This window comes from Biomphalaria glabrata, chromosome 10, assembly GCF_947242115.1.
Source record: "Biomphalaria glabrata chromosome 10, xgBioGlab47.1, whole genome shotgun sequence".
NCBI lineage: Eukaryota > Metazoa > Mollusca > Gastropoda > Planorbidae > Biomphalaria > Biomphalaria glabrata.
This window is the reverse complement of record NC_074720.1, coordinates 19,487,747-19,504,315: the sequence shown is the minus strand read 5'-3', so window position 1 is coordinate 19,504,315 and position 16,569 is coordinate 19,487,747. Positions and strand designations below refer to the sequence as shown.

Below are 16,569 nucleotides of genomic sequence, written 5' to 3'. Positions count from 1 at the left end.
TTCAACCATTCTGACTTAAAGAAAGTCGAGAAGAATCTCATTGGCGAAGACGTATTGAAATGTCTTACTATAATTTCTTTTTAATTGACGGTGTTGCAGGCGCCTTTTACAAATTTGAGAAGGTCATACTTCGAAGGTGAAACGATGTCTATCTACTTAAAGTACTTTGATTTTATACACATTGACATTTCTATCATTTTACTTGGTTAATATTCAGAAATGGATTCATAACTAGCCCAAAAAATAAAATACATTTTATGTCACTTAAAAATAAATTGACGTGCTTCTTGTCCACCCCACCCTACACTGTCAGCACGGTGCATTCCCTACAGTTGGAAAACGTATAGTTTAGATTTTAGATGAACTATTTAATACAAAACCATTTAATACAAGTAATTGTACAATTACCTTCTTCCTATTGTCTAAACACGCCAGCTAGGACTGTAAGGTTATAACACAACATCTTCAGGGCTCGCAAAGATCAGCTAGGACTGTAAGGCAATATCACATCTTCAGGGCTCGCAAAGATCAGCTAGGACTGTAAGGCTATATCACAACATATTCAGGGCTTGCAAAGATCAGCTATCACTGTAAGGCTATATCACAACATATTCAGGGCTTGCAAAGATCAGCTAGCACTGTAAGGCTATATCACATCTTCAGGGCTCGCAAAGATCAGCTAGGACTGTAAGGCTATATCACATCTTCAGGGATCGCAAAAATCAGCTAGGACTGTAAGGCTATATCAAAACATCTTCAGGGCTCGCAAAGATCAGCTAGGAATTTAAGGCTATATCACAACATCTTCAGGGCTCGCAAAGATCAGCTAGGACTGTAAGGCTATATCACAACATATTCAGGGCTTGCAAAGATCAGCTAGCACTGTAAGGCTATATCACATCTTCAGGGCTCGCAAAGATCAGCTAGGACTGTAAGGCTATATCACATCTTCAGGGATCGCAAAAATCAGCTAGGAATTTAAGGCTATATCACAACATCTTCAGGGCTCGCAAAGATCAGCTAGGAATTTAAGGCTATATCACAACATATTCAGGGCTCGCAAAGATCAGCTAGGACTGTAAGGCTTTATCACTCCTTCAGGGCTCTCAAAGGTCAGCTAGGACTGTAAGGCTATATCACATCTTCAGGGCTTGCAAAGATCAGCTAGGACTGTAAGGCTATATCATATCTTCGGAGCTCGCAAAGATCAGCTAGGACTGTAAGGCTATATCAAAACATCTTCAGGGCTCGCAAAGATCAGCTAGGACTGTAAGGCTATATCAAAACATCTTCAGGGCTTGCAAAGATCAGCTAGGACTGTAAGGCTATATCATATCTTCGGAGCTCGCAAAGATCAGCTAGGACTGTAAGGCTATATCAAAACATCTTCAGGGCTCGCAAAGATCAGCTAGGACTGTAAGGCTATATCAAAACATCTTCAGGGCTCGCAAAGATCTAACTGCAGGGAACAGTCAAAAGAAGTGATACCATCAATGAAATGACCCTAGAGATTTATAAAATGTGAATGCAAGAATGAGAAATGATTAACAGATGATGTGTGGTGCCCCAACTGTCCAACAGTTTGAGTTTGACCCCTTTTTCAGGCTGATTAGGATTAAAAGTCCCTCTTCAATAATAAAAAAATAAAGCCAACTACAGTCACTAAATTCCTTGAGCGTAGCCAAGGGGGGCTTTAGATGTTAAAATTTCCCTTCCTATTAAAAAAAAGGAAAGCTACAGCCAATGATAAAAGCTACAGCCAATGTTAAAAGCTACAGCCAATGTTAAAAGCTACAGCCAATGTTAAAAGCTACAGCCAATGTTAAAAGATACAACCAATGTTAAAAGCTACAGCCAATGTTAAAAGCTACAGCCAATGTTAAAAGCTACAGCCAATGTTAAAAGATACAACCAATGTTAAAAGCTACAGCCAATGTTAAAAGCTACAGCCAATGTTAAAAGCTACAGCCAATGTTAAATCTCATCCAATAAAAAAATAAAAATGAAGGAAAACTTAAGTCAACAAATTCCACGAAGCTAGTCAAAGTAGGTTTGGAGGTTAAAACCCTCTTCCAATAAAAAAAATAAAGCTACAAATTCTATAATCACTACATTCCATGAGCGTAGCCAAAAGAGGTTTGTGGTTATCCCCTACCCCCAATTAAAAACTAAAGCAAAACTATAATAACCATTTGAGACTAGCAATGTTTTATTTTCTCTGCCAGTTGCAGGAACCCATTACTAAAATAAATCTGAGAAATTCAAACCACGGAATTAAAAACTAAAGCAAACTTTTACAGTCATTTGAAGTTCAACCCTACCGGGAATAAAAGATTTCACATATTGATTCCTTTTTCTACCAGTCACTGGGTTCCATTAATACAGTTCAGTCAATATCAGATTTGACTTTCGACCTGCTATTTTAAATAGAAAAGTAGCAGGATATTGACACCTCAGAAGATGCATTTTTTTTTTAGTTTCAAATACAGGAAATAATGCTTGGCGCTGGTGCTCCGTCCCGAGATACGCTGGGGGAACTCACAGCGCTCCCACGGATCGCAAAGCTGGCAAGGGAGGGGTGTCTACTTTCCTTTCACAAACTCCAGAATGAACTTTGTCTAGGGTACAAAAGATGTCTGAGATGCCATTAAAATAAATAAAGTATATATATGTGTGTGTGGCCCATGAGATAGAGGCCCACGAGATCTACGGTTATTATGCTATAATGTTCAGACATCGCTCTGAGAACAAAAAAAAAAAACAGCTCTATGACTAGAACAAATTTTCCCAATATTTGAAAGGTCTTTATCTTTTATTTCTTTTTAAAACTAGAATTGGAATAAGGGGAAATAATTGAGATAATTTAATTCATCAGTACTATTATACTATTATATCATTACTTCCCATTGGAGTATTTGTTTTAAGCACTGTGTGTGTTTGTGCGGAGAGATAGAGAGAGAGAGATCCAAATAATGGATATATTTTGGTAATTTTGAGGCAATAAATTTTAAAGTTATCTTCTCAATAGTCTTTCAAACAAAAACTTAATACAGTGTCCTATTTATGTAAATTTGAGAACCCATCACCCAGTGTATGCATTCTATAACATTCAACATTCAATATTTCAGATGTAGGTGTCACTCTGTATTATCTCTATGGTTGTTGGCATTTCTTCGATATTATGATATAATAACTTACTTTTTAATAGAAATATTACATATCAGGGCGTAGCCAGGATTTTTTTACGGGGGGGGGGGGGGTTTGAGGGGGAATTTTTTCTCCCCCCCCCCGCGCCCCTCCCCCGCGAAAAAAATATATTTATAAGTATGCATGTGTGTATATAATCTTTATTACATTCTAACCCATCATTCTTTCGGAAGACGCTTATTGTGCCTTATAATAGGTTCTTCCTGGAGTTAGTGGGAAAATTGTAGACTTCCCGCCATTGCCAGCAATGGGGTCTGGGGGAGCGCCAGGAGCTCCCCCAGCGCGGGGCCATGCACTATTTCTGATATTGAAAGCCAACAAAATGCATATTCTGAGGTATCTACAGTGCATTTTACTGCTATTAAAAACTTTTATTTTTCTTTATTTATTCTTACTGACTTTGACCCTCCCGCGCCGTTCGGTGCATTTGCTCTTTCCACAAAAATCTGTCACTGGTAATGTCTGAAGCCTCTTCCCACCTGCTCCGAGGACCTTCATGAATGTGTGGCGCCAAGTTGTACTAGGATGTCATCTTCGTATGTGTAATTCATTTTGTCGGAGAACATGTCCCGCAAACCTCATGCGACGCTCTGTCACAATCTTACTAACGGGTCGACTCCCAGTTCGGCATTGGATTTCCTTGTCTATAACTGACTTCTAAAATCTGTCTTAGCCATCTTTGTTGAGCCACATTTAGTGTTTTTCAATTTCGACAGATGACTAGTCAATGCACTTTAATAATTGAGCCCCGCCACTGGAAGAAATATGTAACTTCTCTTGGAATTAAGTGATTATAGTTTGCTTTATATTTTATATCGAAAGGGAAGTTTTATCGTCAAAATCAACTGTTGGGGGTTTTAAACTAAAAAATCTCTGGACTTATGTGGTTTTTTTAAATTCAAAACCCCATAGAATTTAGTAACTGTAGTTTGCTTTAGAATAATATTGAGGATAGAGGTTTTTCTCCTCAAAACGTTCTGTAGGGGGATTTTAAACTCAAAACCATCTGGAGTCGTTTTAAACTTTTTTAAAAGCAATCTGTAGGAGAGAGATTTAAACTCAAAACCCCCAATTGTCTTGGCTACGCTCAAATAATTTTAGTGTGTAATTTGCTTTTTTTTTTTTTTATATTGAAGAGGTCTTTTTTTAGTATCAAACCACTCTGAAAGAGGGTTTAAACTCAAAACTCCTTTTGGCAACGCTCATAGATTTCTGAGTGTGTATTTTCTTTTTTTTTTATATTGAAGATGTAATTTTTAGCTTCACTCCCCACTGGAGGGGAATTTAAACTCAAAACACCTTTGAATATACTCATAACATGTTGAGTGTATAAATTACTTTGTTTTTAATATTAAAGAGGTATTTTTTTACCTTCAAACCCCGCCCATGTTACATATAATATATGTTGTATGTTTATAACAGCTTAATATATGATTTTTAAAACTATAGTATTTTAAAGTATTGCTAATTCATATAAGTCAATTTGTAAATGTGAATGATTTAAAAGCCATAACATATTTCTGTAATAATTTGAAATACACTTATAGTTCCATAGAAACACAGAAGATAGGGATATATGAATGTAATTTCTGATGATTTTTTATACAAGGGTTCTTCTTCTAGCCAGCTTTTTGTTGCTGAGCTGTGAGCTCTTTTGCAATACGAAGGCTCAATATCGGTTAATATCAGTGTGTAATCTCCATGGTAACACACACACTAACATGTACTTCAAAGCCTCAACTTGAGTGATATTGTTCTAGCAATACTGAATGAGGATGTAAACATAAGAGTCTGTTTGAGTTCATACTAGAAGAAATACCCGGCTTTGAACATGTTTGTTCTAAAGAAGACAAACATTAATTTTTTAAAATACAAAGCTTATATTTAGAGTAGTTGTTTCAATAATTTGGATCAGTCATGTAATTAAATTTGTAATAAATCTAGACCAGGAGTAGGCAAATTACGACCCGCGGAGTGTTTTATGCGGCCCGCGAACACCTACAGAAATCAGGTATGCCCACAAAGTATTCATATAAAATGCAAATATACTAAAATAAATAATTGTAAATATCTATATAAATTATTGAAACTTCTTATTCTTATCATTTATGATAAAAGAGGTTAAAGAAACATTGTCTCTACATGTCATTTAATACGTTTTGAGTAAACGAAGATTATTCTTATTGGCAATATTTCGAAATATTCTGTCAAAGACACAAACTTCAATGCTACGGTGAACAAGATGGCAAGTGTAACAACTGATGGAGTCCGTGCTTTGACTGAGGAAAATAGTTTGTTTTTTTAAATTGAAGAACAATATCCCAATCATAAACTCTAATCGAGAATGTTTGCACAAAGCTGCATTGAATATTAAACATATTTGGTTATCACAGTTATCAAGGGGTCTTAGCCACAGGCAGGTCCGAGAAGTACTTGATGATTTGGAAACAAAACATTTCGAAGTTCGGTACTACAGTAGCGTCTGCTCGTTTAGCATGGGCAAGGTATTGAGAAGAATATGGGACCTTAAGGAAGAAATTGTTAGGTTTATTAAAGTAGACTGTGACTAATACTAATATTTCAAATGAAGAGTGGAAGACATTTCCATGTTTTTAGTTTGAAAATGAAATGTATGTGCATGTTAAGTCTTTTCAAACAAAACTTTCCTATTTCTCCAGGCAAACAAGTGAAAACAGATTTTGTCATTTTCCTTTGCTGAAAGGTGAGACTATTTCTAGTGAAATGATTAAAAGTACAAAACTTATTTGGATTCTTTGATTGTAGAATTTAAAAGCAAAGTTTATGACGTCAAGAACCAGTTTTCAATACCCTCAGCTCACCATTTAGTGCAGAAGCTGATTCAGCTCCAGAGGACATAACAAATTATGACCTGAAAGAGAAGTTCCATTCAGTAATTCCGCGGAAGTTTTATGGAAACCAGAAGTTGTATTTCCATACTAAAAAAAACTTTGTTTCTAAACTTGTACACTATTTGGGTCCGCATATATCTGTGAACAAGCATTTTTTTTTTGTTTGAAACTAAACAAGTGTAACAAAAGGTCGATGCTGACTGGCTGCAATTTGACAGTCACAGGGATAACAACTAGTAAAGTTGTTCCATAGTTCCGGAAAAGTTTGTTAAAGTGTAAACAGTTAAATATTTCACATTAAGTGCAATGTGAATTCGTGTTGAAATGTGACAGTAACGAATCGAAAGAAATAATCGTAAAATTAGAATCTGTTAGACACCTTATTTATATAGGTTAGTTATTTTAGTTATTTAGCGACGCACCATAGTAGACGCATATTGAACGGGACTAGTGACGTTTGGGATATGTTGGGTTAGAGACCGGAAAATCAGTTAGCGATAGAACAATCCAGGGTAACGACGTGTTTAGTGACAGAGACTTCTACTGTGGCCTTTTATCAGAATAAATCCATATACAATTGTTCATCAGAGTCGACTACATCTCTTCACTTGTTACAACCGGTGTTGTTTTATTCTTGTTTGACTTGTTGGTCAACAACACGTAATACACCCGAACAATTACACCCAAACGATTGCAGAGTAATTGGTTGACTTCAAGACAGCCTGAATAAGCAACATCACAGTGGCGACCCCCGACGCTCGAAGCCCGACGCCCGAACATCGAACCGGACCTCGAAGCAGAACGTTTACTCAGGTGAGGGTCGTGCACTCGAAGATATAAGATTTCATCGGAGTACGGCTGAACACATTATCATCGCAGAGTGACTTTGTTCTAGATCTACATACAGTCGTCGCCTGTTTGATCGCACGTTCAACGAGCCGTTAACTCAGGGTGACCTTCGTCAGGACAGTAATCATCGTAACGTCTGGTCTACTTAACCAGTATATTCTCAAAGCCTGATCTTCATATGCTGAATCGACCTACAACCAGAGAAACCGTTCATTCATAACGGGTGAGAGATCGTTAGTGAACCTGTTGGACATATTTTTTTCTTCGTCATAGGAGCCACATCGAGTATCAAGTTTTACCTCGTCAGTTTCGAGAAGGACAGTTTGCCCGCTGTCAGAAGTATTGTGAGTACTACAAGTTTGGTAGCTAACTAAATCGAAATCGCTCTGTCGTCTTACCCTTGGAGAGATTCTTGTGGAGCAGTTTGCTCATTGAACCGGTTGCTTGCCACGTTTATAACGGTCACTGTGTTTAACCTTTGGAAGGTTAGTAAAATCGTATTTGCTGAACATTGATATATCTAATATTCGTCGGTCTAGACCATATCTAGATTTGTTGATAGTGAAGTTGTGGAAACAGCTACGTCCACTTAATTTCGTTGAAAACCGTTAATCGTCTAACGGAACGTCGTCGGAGGTGACCTTGGTTTCACCTAGTCTACATTGGACAGTTTGGTCTATTGAAGCAGAGTACAACAGCAAACTTCGTCGTACTACCAGAGTAGCAGCAGAAGCAGTGAACTATTCTTAGAGAACCGTTATTCGTCAGCCCAGATCAAGTCATCGTCAAGAAAGCCGTTATTCGTCAGCCCAGATCAAGTCATCGTCAAGAAATTCGTTATTCGTCAGTCGTCCAGATCAAGTTGCCGTCAAGAGACTGTTATTTGTCAGTAGTCGTCTACACAAATCAAGTCATCGCCAGAAGAACCGTTAACCTATTCGTCAGTAACTGTGTACACAAGGTCGTCGGAACTACACATACAGTCATCAACAGTCGTCGAAGAAACTGAAACATTTTGCTCATTTTGCTGTGGCATATCAAGACATCTGTGGCATTACGTGGGATACTGGTAGCACCGGAGAACAGAGTCAGAACTGGAAGAGAGGCAGTGGAATTTGTTGTGATCTAGCATATTCGGGAGTCCGAACAAAGGGATCTTTCTTATCAAAAGCTAAGTGCCATTTTTCTTATTAGTGTATGTTTAGATTGCCCTTAGAAATAGATTTTGTCTAAATTTGGTATGTTAGCCTGAGTAAATTCAGGTGGTGCTGAAGCCTTAAACCCGTTCGGGGTAAAGACATAATTTAGATGAAAAGCTATATTATACGTTTAGAGTTGTAATTTGTTTTGTTTGTGTAAACGTCATATCCGTTGTTGCCTAGTTACTTCGTGACGTTATCATTGTGTGCCATATTGTCACATCCCAACCCATAGTGATAGTCTCATTTAATTATTTCATTTGTTTATATTATTTTAAATTATTTATTTTTATTAATTTAATTAGATCTGTATTTTTTTTTCACTTAATGATAGAAAGTGCGGGTAGGATTCTTTTACTGTGAATCAGACTAAAATAATTTTAGTTTGAGCGGTTAAAATCAAATATGATTTTGCCATGAGAATAATGCCGAAACTGGCTATGTAGTCAAACACTGTCGTCTGGCTAAATTTAGATCTGCAAATTGTTGTACATCTCTTTGGTACAATTAAATCATCTAGACTCTAATTTGAGAATATTATTAATTGAAAGATGAATGAAGGTAGTACATTCTAGATATATATATCTTGTTGAAGATATATTTGACACTGTATACACATATTTATTTCGCATGGTTAAATAGAACCATAATTTCTGGATCTAGATCTATCTTATCTACTCTAGACAGTCTTAGAGTCTACTGAGTACTCTAGACACTTCAGTCACATCAAATTTTAAAATTGATCATAGTTATTCATACTAGATCTAATAGTCATAGTGCTCTTGATAACTATAGATCTAAATGGTATTATTATACATACTATAATATACTAGATTTAAATTTGTGTGATACTAGACCTAATATACAGATTTGAATATAACCATAATAACTCAGACTAGATTTACTCATTTACTAAATCTATAGATCTAGATAGAGACATAACATTTAAAACTTATATAAAAGTTTGAAAAAACTTAAAAATAAAATAAGTTTAAAGTATAGCCATAACTAATATAGGCTAAGTAAAAATATATAAATTTGAGTGAAAATAACATACAATGGCTACATTATCATATGTGGACCTTAAGGAGGTTAAGGAAGCAGCTATGCAGGATGGAAAAGCCATGGAGTTAAAAGGAAAGGATTTAGCAGCTTATGTACAGCAAGTTGTGAAGGAAGAAATGGAGAGACAGAAAGAAGAAAAAAAAGAAGAGATAGAAAGGCAAGACAAAGAGAGAGAAAAAATTAGAGAACATGAAGTTAAAATGGAGAAGATGAGATTGGATGCAGCACAAGCCAGAGCTCAAACTGAACAAGGAAATAACACAAATAACTCAAATAGTACCACACAAAGAGACAACCCTAATTCACAGACATGGCTAAAAAGAAAAATTCAAAGTTTTGATGAACAGAAGGATGACATTGGTGATTTCTTGAAAAGATATGAGGCAAAAATGTCTACATTTAATATGCCTGAAGAAGAGTGGTCTGAAATACTGATAGACTTTGTTCATGGTCAAGCTCTAACAATATGCCAAAATCATGACCATCATATTGATGATAGCTATCAAGTTTTAAAAAGAGAGTTATTGAATGCATATGGTCATAATGCTACAACATTTAGAAAGAAATACTTTGACAATATACCATCATTAGAAATAGAACCCCAAACTACCATTAATATGGAAAAAGATTTTTTTAATAAATGGGTAAAACTAGAAAAAGTAGGAAATTCTTATGAGGGATTAAAAAATTTCATTTTGTTAGACAACTTTATTAACAAGTGTGATCCCCAACTTCAATCATTCATTAAAGAGAGAAATCCAAAATGTTTAGATGAAGTTACAGAAATAATGAGAATTTATAAAAATGCATATCCAACTAATCCATTCTCTACTAAAGATAAGAATAAGGTAGACTTAATAGGATACACAAGTGAGAAAAAAGTCAGAAGTAATGATAGACATTCTAAAGAAACTGAAGATAGGTTTGAAAATAGAAATAGAGATAGAAATGCAAGATCAAAATCTAGGGATAATCATTATGAGGAAATAACTTGTTTCAATTGCAATAAGAAAGGTCACATAGCTTCCCATTGTAAAAAATCAACATACTATAAATCTAATGATAGGAACTCATATAGAGATAGAAACCAAAACAGAAGTAGTAATAAACATAGAGATAGGAATCAAACAAGTAGAGTTTATTATACTAATGAAAATCAGGATAGAGATTATAGTGATGAGGATAGTGATATTGAACAACTAAATTATGGTAACACTATAGAAGAAATTAACATGGTTGAGGGAAAGAGAAATACTTTTAAACTATTCAAAGGTCTAGTAAATGGAAAATCTATAAATTTTATCAGGGACACAGCATGCACTACAATTGCAATTCATTCCAAATTTGTAGGACCATGGTGTTATTTAGATTACATGAAAAAGGTTAGATTATTAGATGGCAGTATTAAGAAATTTAAGGCTTGTAGAATTTTTATAAAGACACCATTTTTCACTGGTTACTGTAATGCTGTAGCAATACCTAGTTTGACACAGGATATGTTATTGGGTAACATTAGAGGAATTAGGTCTTGTACCATGAGGGACATTAACAGATGGCAAAACAAATACGAACATTTATTGAATAGAAATGTGTTAAACAGAAATACTAGACAATACAATAGACCTATGAACTCATACAATGGAAGAAACATGACTTGTTATAATTGTCATAAACAAGGACATTTTGCTAAAGAATGTTGGAGTGGGTTCCATACCAATCAGAAGATTGCGAGTTCTCGTTGTAGATTTGGTGGAAGAATTAACCAAAGTAGAAATAAATACAATGATCATAGATCAAATGGGTACAGAACTTATGATAAACAAAATGACAGGACAAGATATGATATAAATAAATAAATATTCTGAATATGGAATCGTGATCAGGTTTAAACTTGTCTATTAAAGTTTATTTATGTATTGAAAAATATTATGAGACAAATGAATTTAAATTGGGAGTATAATGTTGATTAATTAAATATTTGACTATAATGATAATGAGTAAATTCTATGATGTGACATTCCATAGAATAGTAATGATATGTTTGAAACTTGTAAATACTATGTATATAGTACATTGCTGTTTGATATTATGTTGTAATATTAATTAACATGGCACAATTTATATGTTATGGAAAAGGGAGATAAGTAAATTTGATGTTAAGCATTTGAAAGTAAGTATGGATATTTTTTTTTGTGTGAATCATTTCATATATCATTGACGAAAGTTAGTTCTATGGAAAAGGGTGAGTATAAAAGAAAAATGGACAAAAGCGTATAAAAGGGTGGTAAGAAAAAAAATTTATGGAATGTGGAAATAAAGTCTATAATTGTTTTTTGAAATATTGTATTTTATCAGATTACTGCCAGTGAAGAACACTTGTGACGTGTGACGTGCCCATAAGATGCCACATTTTCTTTTATGATGAACTGTGTACCAATGAAGATGATTCTGGAATGTTATGAACTGTTATGAACATTGACATGAATATGAGGAACTGTCAAGATGAAGATGTCAAGATGAAGAGATCAAGATTTTATGTTTGTGGTCTTCCCATTAAATTGAAAATGCCCTTGTACGACTTGACAGTAGTGGAAAAATATTGACATATTTTTTTTTCAAGGGGGGGAGGAATCTGTTAGACACCTTATTTATATAGGTTAGTTATTTTAGTTATTTAGCGACGCACCATAGTAGACGCATATTGAACGGGACTAGTGACGTTTGGGATATGTTGGGTTAGAGACCGGAAAATCAGTTAGCGATAGAACAATCCAGGGTAACGACGTGTTTAGTGACAGAGACTTCTACTGTGGCCTTTTATCAGAATAAATCCATATACAATTGTTCATCAGAGTCGACTACATCTCTTCACTTGTTACAACCGGTGTTGTTTTATTCTTGTTTGACTTGTTGGTCAACAACACGTAATACACCCGAACAATTACACCCAAACGATTGCAGAGTAATTGGTTGACTTCAAGACAGCCTGAATAAGCAACATCACAATTCAGAAATTGCTAACTCTTGTTGTAATTCCTCAATTCGGATTGTCAACATATTTTATACACATATATGCAGCACCCCTTTCCGAATATTTAAAATGCGGTCCTCGATAGAAAAAGTTTGACCACCCCTGATCTAGACTAACAGTAGTAAAGCTGTGCTATTAGAAATATGTTTACTAATTGTTTTAGTGTAGTGCGATTTCATGCTTTTAGCTTTCTCAATGCCTCTATGATCCTAAATTTTGTCAGATCAAGTTGGAAAAGGGCTGGGTTGAGTAAGAAGGGGGCATTGTGAATGTTACCGTGATTGCTTTTAAAATGTATTTTTTAAAATAAAAAAAAAGTTGAACGACCTGAATTCAAACTCCAGCCGCCTCAATTAAGCCAATACACTAACCACTGTGCCAGGGAGTGCTTATTAAAATAGAATTCCTTTTTGATGGAATGTTTTATTGTTATCTGTTGTTAGCTTTAAATTTATTTTTCTCTCTACAAAGTATATAGAGAACTAATTCAACTTATACCATCACATCAGTCAAGTACAATTTCTTTCCCTTGCTCAAGATACCAAATAAAATAATTAAATGCCAATAGTTAATTAATTAGTTACTTAATTAACTAAATGGTTAATTTTTCTTTATTGATTCTTGTGTTGTCAGGTAAAGGAAATGTGCGAAATTTCAACTTGATCCGAGATTGGATGGGGGATAAAGAACGTGTACACAATTTTTACCAGACAAACAGACAGACAGAGTGAGTTGTTGCAAGCTTTGTAAATAAGATATTGTAGCTGAAATAAATTTAGAAAAAAATAATTAGGGCTTCCAAGTACCGTGAGCCCACGGGCGATCGCACACGTCGCCTACGCCTTGCGCCGCCTCTGCTTAGAACTTATTGACTAATTAAACATTAGATTCTATTTTCTGAAATGTATGTGTTATAATTTAGAACAGAAATCTAGGGGGAAAACCCAGATAGAGAAAGGCTCTTGCCAGACAATGAATATTTTCTCGGAGTCCTTGAAAAAGAGGAATAAGCCAGATAATTCAATGGTAAATATTATTACTCCATTCTCTCCCTTTTTAACGCCAGTGTTCATTTCAAACGTGGCCGTGCAGCGCTAGAAACTTCTTCCTATAAAGTGTTTTGGGTAAAAGGTGTATCTCTTTAGAACTGTTTGTAGTTTTACTACAATCTTCAAATCACCCCAGGGGTGTCAGGTCAACTTGTTCAGACAAAATGTCAGTTAAAACTTTTAGAAAATGTCAGTTGATCTTGTTGTACAGACGTGTCGTGATAGTTTAACGTGGAACGTGACTCAGAACCAAATACAGCAACCTCACCTCGCCCCACAACAGAGGTTATAGTGTTATGTAATAGTGTTAAGACATTGCCAGCCGCTCAGAGTCACAGAGACTTTCATATCTTTTCTTTGATGACATTGGCAGAAGAAGTACATCCTGTTTTAATTCTGTGTTGATGGTGTCGATATTATTTATAGAGAAGATTGCTTTTAAATTGGATATTAGAACATTGTGTTTTTCTACCCCAGGCTTAAATGCAATATAAAATGAATTCTCTAGGATGAAGACAACTGACTAGACATGTTTTGCAATAAAGGTGTGTCTATACCTAAGTGTTGAAATAAGTCATTTGTTACCGCCACACAAAGGTGTCTATACCTAAGTGTTGAAATAAGTCATTTGTTACCGCCACACAAAGGTGTCTATACCTAAGTGTTGAAATAAGTCATTTGTTACCGCCACACAAAGGTGTCTATACCTAAGTGTTGAAATAAGTCATTTGTTACCGCCACACAAAGGTGTCTATACCTAAGTGTTGAAATAAGTCATTTGTTACCGCCACACAAAGGTGTCTATACCTAAGTGTTGAAATAAGTCATTTGTTACCGCCACACAAAGGTGTCTATACCTAAGTGTTGAAATAAGTCATTTGTTACCGTCACACAAAGGTGTCTATACCTAAGTGTTGAAATAAGTCATTTGTTACCGCCACACAAAGGTGTCTATACCTAAGTGTTGAAATAAATCATTTGTTACCGCCACACAAGGGCACACAGCATAAACGTTTATTGGCATCAGTTAGGATTTAGATTATATATATATATAAACTCACCACCCCTCTTTTTTTTTGGCTACTCTCATGGAATTTAATGAGTATTTGACCGACCCTGAACAAGAAACCAATATATAAGTAAAGCCCTTCGTATGACGCAACACAGCAACACGAGGAAACGTGATAGAATTGGAAAATAAAGAGGCAATTCAGGCAATGAAGTTGTATTGGGCAATATAGTTGTATTGGGCAATATAGTTGTATTGGGCAATATAGTTGTATTGGGCAATATAGTTATTGGGCAATATGGTTGTATTGGGCAATATAGTTGTATGGGGAAATATAGTTGTATTGGGCAAATATAGTTGTACTAGGCAATTTAGTTGTATTGGGCAAATATAGTTGTATTGGGCAATATAGTTGTAATGGGCAATATAGTTGTAATGGGCAATATAGTTGTATTGGGCAATATAGTTGTATTGGGCAATATAGTTGTAATGGGCAATATAGTTGTAATGGGCAATATAGTTGTATTGGGCAATATAGTTGTATTGGGCAATATAGTTGTATTGGGCAATATAGTTGTATGGGCTAATCGGTTGTTTTGGACTATATCTCTAAAGAGGGCCATACAGTGTTACTTCTATTGTAAAGTCTTGTAGATCATCTTTCAAACATTTTAAAATGTTGGAATAAAATTTTAATTGAAACTGTTTGGCTGAACACACTACGTCAAGTCATATAGTTACTTGGTGTTTGGCTGAACACACTACGTCAAGTCATATAGTTACTTGGTGTTTGGCTAAACACACTACGTCAAGTCATATAGTTACTTGGTGTTTGGCTAAACACACTACGTCAGGTCATATAGTTACTTGGTGTTTGGCACACTACGTCAAGTCATATAGTTACTTGATGTTTGGCTAAACACACTACGTCAAGTCATATAGTTACTTGGTGTTTGGCTGAACACACTACGTCAAGTCATATAGTTACTTGGTGTTTGGCTGAACACACTACGTCAAGTCATATAGTTACTTGGTGTTTGGCTGAACACACTACGTCAAGTCATATAGTGACTTGGTGTTTGGCTGAACACACTACGTCAAGTCATATAGTTACTTGATGTTTGGCTGAACACACTACGTCAAGTCATATAGTTACTTGGTGTTTGGCTGAACACACTACGTCAAGTCATATAGTTACTTGGTGTTTGGCACACTACGTCAAGTCATATAGTTACTTGGTGTTTGGCACACTACGTCAAGTCATATAGTTACTTGGTGTTTGGCACACTACGTCAAGTCATATAGTTACTTGGTGTTTGGCACACTACGTCAAGTCATATAGTTATTTGATGCACATAGTTCCTTGTAATAAGACAATTCTGCGGCCAACTGATTTCATATATACAATTCCATGCTACAGATTAGAATAAAGCGATCTAAGTTCTAACACATTATATAAATCTTCCATAGTTTTCTTTCCTAGTAATAATTTACATTTGACAGATTTCTTAGCCTGCATCATCACCACCATGTCGCAAGTCAAGACTAATAGAAAAAGATTCTTTTAATTTTGTTGATGTCAATTATGGAATCTGTAATCCTTTTTAATTTTACTTCGCCCCTTCCCACCGCAGCCCACCCCTTGATTGCATCCACACGACACAGCAACATGACGAGAACATTCGCAGAACTGGTCTCATTGTCATGGAATCCAATAACATCTCCCTATTGTTTGTTGTTTGTAGCTGATCTCCGGACGCTGAAGAGTGCACATCGGATTTACAGATACGCTGATGTGTTCCGTCCTAGTGATTTTCAGTGGTCTCTGTTTTTTGACTAATTGGTAACAGTGTGTCTGTTTAAGGATCTAGAATGCTCTCTGTTTTTGACTAATTGCTAACAGTGTGTCTGTTTAAGGATCTAGAATGCTCTCTGATTTTGACTAATTGCTAACAGTGTGTCTGTTAAAGGATCTAGAATACTCTCTGTTTTTGACTAATTGCTAACAGTGTGTCTGTTTAAGGATCTAGAATGCTCTCTGTTTTTGACTAATTGCTAACAGTGTGTCTGTTTAAGGATCTAGAATGCTCTCTGATTTTGACTAATTGCTAACAGTGTGTCTGTTTAAGGATCTAGAATGCTCTCTGTTTTTGACTAATTGCTAACAGTGTGTCTGTTTAAGGATCTAGAATGCTCTCTGATTTTGACTAATTGCTAACAGTGTGTCTGTTTAAGGATCTAGAATACTCTCTGTTTTTGACTAATTGGTAACAGTGTGTCTGTTTAAGGA

At 35.5% G+C, this 16,569-nt stretch overlaps 1 long non-coding RNA gene across 1 annotated transcript; it reads left to right on the top strand.

Moving 5' to 3' along the window:
* Nucleotides 1-6,446: 6,446 nt before the first annotated feature.
* LOC129928821 (uncharacterized) lies at nt 6,447-12,036 on the top strand. Its single transcript, XR_008780317.1, has 2 exons — nt 6,447-8,686; nt 11,546-12,036. It is a non-coding gene; the product is annotated as an uncharacterized LOC129928821 (long non-coding RNA).
* Nucleotides 12,037-16,569: the final 4,533 nt, after the last annotated feature.